This window comes from Trichechus manatus, unplaced genomic scaffold (assembly GCF_000243295.1).
Source record: "Trichechus manatus latirostris isolate Lorelei unplaced genomic scaffold, TriManLat1.0 scaffold00042, whole genome shotgun sequence".
NCBI lineage: Eukaryota > Metazoa > Chordata > Mammalia > Sirenia > Trichechidae > Trichechus > Trichechus manatus.
The window spans coordinates 2,680,718-2,688,523 of NW_004443978.1; positions in this window are offsets into that span (position 1 = coordinate 2,680,718).

Genomic DNA, 7,806 nt, shown 5'->3' on the forward strand with positions numbered 1-7,806 from the left:
TCTTTAATTATATTCAACTTCAACTTGTATATGAGCAATTGATGATCTCTTCCACAGTTGACAGCTGGCCTTGTTCTGACTAATGATATTGAGCTTCTCCATCATCTCTTTCCACAGATTTAGTCAATTTGATTTCTGTGTATTCCATCTAGCAAGGTCCAAATGTATAGTCGCCATTTATGTTTTTAAAAAATGATATTTGCTATGAAGAAGTGATTGGACTTGCAAAATTGTATCATAAAATCTCTGGCGTTATTTCTATCACTTAGGCAGTATTTTCCAACTACTAATCCTTCTTCTTTGTTCCCAACTTTCAGATTCAAATCACTACTAATTATCAATTCCTCTTGATTGCATGTTTGATCAATTTCAGACTACAGAAGTTGGTAAAAATCTTCAATTCCTTCATCCTTCGCATTAGTGGTTGGTGCATAAACTTGAATAATTGTCTTATTAACTGTTTTCCTTGTAGGCGTACAGATATTATCCTATCACTGACAGTGTTGTACTTCAGGATAGATCTTGAAATATTCTTTTAGACGATGAATGTGATGTAATTCCTTTTCAATCTGACATTCCTAACATAGTAGACCGTGTGATTATCTTATTCAAAATACTAGTCCATTTCAGCTCACTAAGGCCTGGCATATTGACATTCATGGATTCCATTTCATTTTTGATGGCTGCCAATTTTCCTAGATTCATATTTCATACATTCCACCTTCTGATTATTAATGGATGTTTGCAGCTGTTTCTTCTCATTTTGAGTCGTGCCACGTCAACAAATAAAGGTCCCGAAAGCTTGACTCCATCCATCTCATTAAGGTTGACTCTACTTTGAGGAGGCAGTTCTTCCCCAGTCTTATTCTGAGTGCCTTCCAACCTGAGGGGCTCATCTTCTGGCACTATACCAGACAATGTTCTGCTGCCGTTCATAAGATTCTTGCTGGCCAATTTTTTCAGAAATAGACTGGCAGGTCCTTCTTCCTAGTCTGTCATAGTCTTGAAGCTTCACAGAAACCTGTCCAATGGATGACTCTGCTGGTATTTTAAATACTGGTGGCATAGATTTCAGCATCACAGCAACACACAAGCCACCACAGTACAACAAACTGACAATGCATGGGGCCTGGGAAAGTTAGGACTATTTAATTTATATCAGTATTTATTTATTATTAGACTAATCAGAGTAAGTTCCTTTAAGGAATATTATAATGTAATTTAATAATACCATCCAGATGTAGGAAATTATTACATTTTAATAGCCCTGTCTTTTGCATATTTTATATCATCTTTTAGAAAATAAATTTAGAATAATTTGTCCTTTTAAGGTCTTCTTATTGCACAGTAGTTAAGAGTTTGGCTGCTAACCAAAAAGACTGGCAGTTCAAATCCACCAGAAGCTCCTTGGAAACCCTATGGGGCAGTTCTACTCTGTCCTATAGGGTGGCTATGAGTTGGATCGACTCAATGGCAGTGAGTTAAACCAATCAAAATGCAAAATATCCAACGTTTTTCAGAGCACTTTTCTTGGAAGATAAAAGAATTAAAATTTAAGACAGCCTCATGACAAACACATTTGGCAGCCATAGCCTCCAACCTGATACAAGACAGAAACTCAGACACAATGCTCTAGAGCAGATGCAACCTATCACTTACAGAAACAAAACAGAAAAAAAAAAAAACACATAAACTCACCTGTCTGTGAGGACAGCTCAAAAACCAGGCTTACGTAATACCACTCAACACAAGCAACCCCATTTCTTAAAATGTATACAGTATTCTTTGGTAGAGCCCTGGTGGTGCTGTGGTTAAGAGCTACTGCAAGCTACAGCAGCTAACCAAATGGTCGGCAGTTTAAATCCACCAGCCGCTCCTTGGAAACCCTATGGGGTAGTTCTACTCTGTCCTGTAGGGTCGCTAGGAGTCGGAATCAACTCAACGGCAACAGATTTGGTTTTGGTTTTGTTTATTCTTTGGTAAGATCGGCTCAGAAGAACAGGTTCTAGATAACCTCATTAATTTGCCTTATGGAGAGATTTTATTCAGACCCTTTGACTAACATTGAGCATTAAACAAAAGTTCTCTGAGCAGGACAACACAAATGGGAATTCTTTTTTCCAAAGTGATCAGTGAGATTGCAAAATGTTGTTATTGCTGTTAGGTGTCATCAAGTCTGTTCCAATTCATAGCAACCCTATGTACAACAGAACAAAACTCTGCCTAGTCTGCACCATCTTCACAATCTTTGTTATTGAGCCTATTGTTGCAGCCAGTCCGTCAATCCATCTCATTGAGGGCTTTGTTTATTTTCTTGAGTGCTTATTCCATGGGTGATGATTGTGAATCCATGTAAAATGAAGCTTATAATAACTTTAATAATTTCTCCATTTATCATGATGTTGTTTGTTGGTCCAGTTGTGAAGATTTTTGTTTTCTTTATGTTGAGGTGTAATACATACTGAAGGCTGTAGTCTTTCATCTTCATCAGTAAGGGCTTCAAGTCCTTTTCACTTTCAGCAAGCAAGATTGTGTCATCTGCATATTGCAGGTTGTAAATGAGTCTTCCTCCAATCCTGATGTCAAGTTCATCTTAAATCCAGCTTCTCAGATTATTAGCTCAGCATACAGATGGAATAATGTGGTAAAAGGGTACAACCCTGATGCACACCTTTCCTGATTTTAAACCAAGCAGTATCCCCTTGTTCTGTTCAAATGACTGTCTCTTGATCTATATACAGGTTCTACTTGAGCACAATTATGTGTTCTGGAATTCCCATTCTTTGTAATGTTATTCATATGTTGTTATGATCCACATAGTAAAATGTCTTTGCATAGTCATTAAAACACAGGTAAACATCTTTCTGGTATTCTCTGTTTTCAGCCAAGATTCATGTGATGTCAACAATGGTATCTCTAACTCCACATTCTCTTCTAAATTTGACTACAGTTTTTGACAATTGTCTGTTGATGTACTGCTGCAACCATTTTTAAATTAACTTCAGTAAAATTTTACTTGCTTGTGATACTAATGATTTTGTTTGATAATTTTCACATTCTTTTGGCTCACTTTTCTTTGGAATGGGAAGAAATATGGATCTCTTCTAGTAAGTGGTGGGGTAGCTGTCTACTAAATTTATTGGCATAGATAATTCAGCACCTTCAGCATTGAATTTGTTTTGTTGAAACCAAACCAGAGTTCTGGTAGAGAGGGAAACTATATTCATTTATCAAGAATGTTAAGAATTTGGTTGAAACTTTGGTTTCCCAGAGTCAAATAAAATTCCTAACAGGGAGTCTGTCGTGGTATTTAGTTAGCGTTCTTTTTGTTTTTGTTTTTTTCATAGTGTGCTTCCATTGCATCAGAGTTTTCTTGAGGCTGGTAGGCTGCCTAGTGCTCTGGCCCATCTCAAATCCTTCTTATCCTTTCATAAGTGTCTTTCTGCCGGTTACAAGTGCTGTGTGTCTAAGATGCTCAACTCATGCCAGCATATTTTGTGGCTTAAAGACTCTTGGATTCCTTTGTAACAATCATACAAAACCTGGTTTCATTCTTTCTGAACCTATTTATTCTGTTGTCTAAAGTTCTAGTCTCTTATTTTAGACCTTAGTTATACTAGTCTCTCCTGGCCTAATTATGTGTATTAACTGAAACAAATCTGGGATTCAGGTTAGATAAGCTTCAGTAAGAATTTTAAATTGTTCAGAAAACGTGTAAGGATAATAAATAAAGGTAACTTGGGAAGACTATTCGGCTTCATTAGAAAGAATCTCAAAGAGAATTTCCAATGGAGGTTTCTCAGTTTTTTTCTCAGGAAATACAGGAAGTTCAGACAGAGTGTTATTGAAAGTATAAGAAGGTAAGGAGGGGCATAAAGGAGAGACTGTCAGAAAAAGGGGAGATGGAGCAGGAGCAGAATTCTGACATTGTAGCTCCTTATTTTATTTAGTTAATATGGAAATGGTATCCTTCAAGGAAGCAATTTTGTTATTGGGATTTCTTTTGGAGGCCTCTAAATACCAATCAAAATAGGCATCCCATTGAGGTTGTTTAATCCTGGAGCCCCTATTTTGTAATTTATTGCACAGAAAAACTAATTTACAAAGTTATAAAGAACACTAGAGTGGCGACTGGTTTTCCAGACTGTCTTTGGTGAGGTCATGACAGCCAGACAAAAAAGCAAATGTTAGAGAATAAAAGTTTTGTTCATGTAATGAGTAGGAGTCCTAAAGGGGTGGGGGTGGGGGGCTCCGAACTGCTTCTAGATTTGGCATTCCCCCATAGCTCCAACTGAAAACCCTGGTGGCATACTGGTTAAGAGCTATGGCTAGTAACCAAATGGTTGGCTGTTCGAATCCACCAGGCTCTCCTTGGAAACTCTCTAGGGCTGTTCTACTCTGTCCTGTAGGATTGCTTTGAGTTGGAATTTACTCGATGGCAACGTTTTTTTTTTTTTTTTATACCTCCAGTAGACTAACAGACTTGCAAGTATAAAAACATATGCAAAATAAAAACTTAAGATCTACAATGTAGAGGAGCGAGCTCTTATTAGAGAGTTTATCTACCTTGTGACAACTCCCAACAGTACTTGGAGACATAGCGCCTACATGGCTCACCTAGTACCTGAGACCAAGTCTTCTACACCTTGGGGGTCTTTGGAGGCAATATACCTTCAAGATCCCACTCCTGACACCAAATATATCATAGCTCAAACAGAATCTCACTCTGTTAAAAAATCAAGAGAGAGTTTTGTTAAGGAATAGTACAACTTGAGTGATGCAGCAAGAAGTGAAAATACAAAGTGCTCCAACGAGCATGCAGAGAAATGGTACTTTAGTATTCTAAATTGAGGAAATATCATAAGGCTTTGGAGCAAGATCACAATCTATAATGCATTCTTTCCTGAACACTAGTTAATTAACTTTTTCCATTACATGTTTCCTGATAACAATCTGTGCAAATATTTCCTGGGAGCAGACCTTTGCCATTCTGGCCACATACTTTCTGAGAATGATCATAAGACTTCTTTGCTTAGCCATAAGCAGTGACTGTTAACCCTTCATGGTGAGCTTGGTCTGAATACCTCAGAAAATTTTAAGTCTGCTAGCACAATAGATATTACCAAACAGTTTTATGGGTGACAACATGAGAAATACTGAGGTCAAGTCTCACACTCAAGACATCCACCAGAGAATGTTAAAATTCACATGTTTTTGACAATAAAGCCCAGGTTCTTTGCATATTGCTAGACTGTCTTTCTGTGCATCAGTACTCCAGCCCTGGGACCATCAAGTCAACAAGTGATGTTCTTGACATCTAAGGCTCAGACCTTGGTGTCTTCCAGGAATGTGGGAAAAACATCCAGGTGCTTTATTTATTTATTTATTTAATGGCTGCTTCTGTTTGATGAAACAAAAGTCCCTTCTTTATGGGCACACAGAAGTGCCAAGTGGGCACATCATGGCATGTAAGATGATTGTGTGCTGCCCAGCACACTCAGTGCTTCTTTTACCAACCACAGATAACAAGCTAATCTTGTCCTCACCTGCCCCTTAAGGGGTAGCCTCCAAGAATGTCACATTCAGGTATGTTACAGTGGGTTTTATTTCCTTGTTCCGTTCCATCTTTATGGATTCTCATCTCTCTAAGTCTTCTCTGTTGTTACACTGTGCTTCTCTCTCTCACACACACACGTCTGCATTTTAGCTTACTGAAAAAATTGGCATCATTTAGATCCTTCTTCTATGCCTTTGATCATGCTTTCTCTTTGCCCATATACATTTTTACCTGAACAAACACTACATTTTCCATGATATAAGATGGTAACAAGGTGCTTTAATTTATTACATACTTCACATTATGAAATCTTTTCAGTATGATGTACTCTCATGTATTGTTGTGAGAGGAAGACACTGTGCATGTGTAGCACAGAAAAACCTGGGTTTGACCCATGTAAACAGGAGACTAAATTGTGTTTTCATTCAAGGCACTAGCTACATTTACTTTTTTATGTTTGGATTCCAGTGTCTATGAGTCATTCTTCAAAACAGCTACTAAGAAAATGTTCTTTCAAACATAATTTCCAGGAGAGAAACCTGCTTGTGGAGACATTCAATAACTTCTTTAGGAAAACCCAGTGAGCTCATAGTAAACCCAATTCATGGAAAAATGGAATAAAATTACACATCACAACCACTTCCCAAGAGCATTCTTTGCATCTGAGACGGATGAGCTGTGAAGCACAGAGGAAATTATCTTCCAATCCATGTCCTATTGCTCTTCAGTGGATTCTCTTTAGCCATACGTCTGGGTTGTCCTCACTGTGCCCAAGCAGAGATTGTGTAGGAATTTTGCAGGAAGCTCCGTTACTGACAACTCATGGAAAGAGAGCCCTGGAGCAAGGTGTGGAAGGGGACAGAGGTTATCTCTGCCATCTTCCAGAACTTGGCTCACCTAAAAGAGAAACTTTACACTCAGATTGCTGAGGGAGGGGCGGGAGAGGTAGTTTCATGCTAAGTCTTGCTGACACTTCATCTTAAGTTGTTGAAAACTTACAGAAAATCTTTGAAGCCCAAAAAAGAAAGTTATTGTATCCTTGCAATACTTTATTTTCTATTTGGAATTGAATGCATACGTGTCTCAGCAAAACAACATGAACGGGTCACTGGGTTATGCCCATGTTTAGCAGGAACCTTATGTCAAATAGAGTAGTTTAAGAACATGTACAGAAAGAGGTGATGTGATATAGATGGTAAGATAAATTTGTTACTGGGCTCAGGGTGTGTGGGTTTCAGCTGCAACATTTTGTTCGGGCTTTTAGTCTTTACTTTTTTATTTTTATTTATTTATTATTGTTTCTGCAGTTTAATGATCAAAGTAGCAAAGTTTATGACTGATTTACTACAGCAATCAGTATCAATTATAAAACTGATCAAAATGAGCAGGACACCCGGATAGCCGGGCTGTCGTTCTGCCGTCTGCAGACATTTTTTTTTTTTATTGTTCTTCAGGTGAAGGCTTACAGAACAAATAGTTTCTCATGAAACAGTACTACACATATTGCTTTACAACATTGGTTAACAACCCAACAACATGTCAACCATCTCCCTTCTCGACCTCTTTTTTTTTTTTTTTTTTTGGTGAAAAAATACATAGCCAAAGATACACCATTTCAAAAATTTCTACACACACAATTTAGTGACATCAACTCTGCTCTTCCAATTGTGCTGCTATTCTCACTTTAAATGAAGGCTTACAGAACAAAATAGTTTCTCATTTAACCATTAGTACACACGTTGCCCTATGAAAATGCTTAACAACCTCACAACACATCAACACTATCCTTACTCAACCTTGGGTTCCCTATCACCAGCTTCCCTGTCCCCTTCTTCCTTCTGACCCTTGTCCCTTGACTGCTGTACTTCATTAGTCCCATTTGGTTTTATGGGGCTGTCCACTTCCCGGATGAACAGAGAACCTCGGAGATGACTTCACCGCTGAGCTAAAAGGGTGTCTGGGGGCGATAATCTCAGGGTTTCTCCAGTCTCTTTTAGGCAGTAAATCTGGTCTTTTTTTTTTTGGGAGTTAGAATTTTGTTCTACATCCTTCTCCAGCTCTGTCCAGAAACCTCTGTTGTGATCCTGGTCAGAGCAGTCAGTGGCGGTAGCCGGCACCATCTAGCTGTACTGGACTCAGTCTGGTGGAGGACTTGGTAGCTGTGGTCCATTAGTCCTTTGGACTAATCTTTTCCTTGTATCCTGTTCTCTTCATTCTCCCTTGCACCCGAAGGGATGAGACCAGTGGAG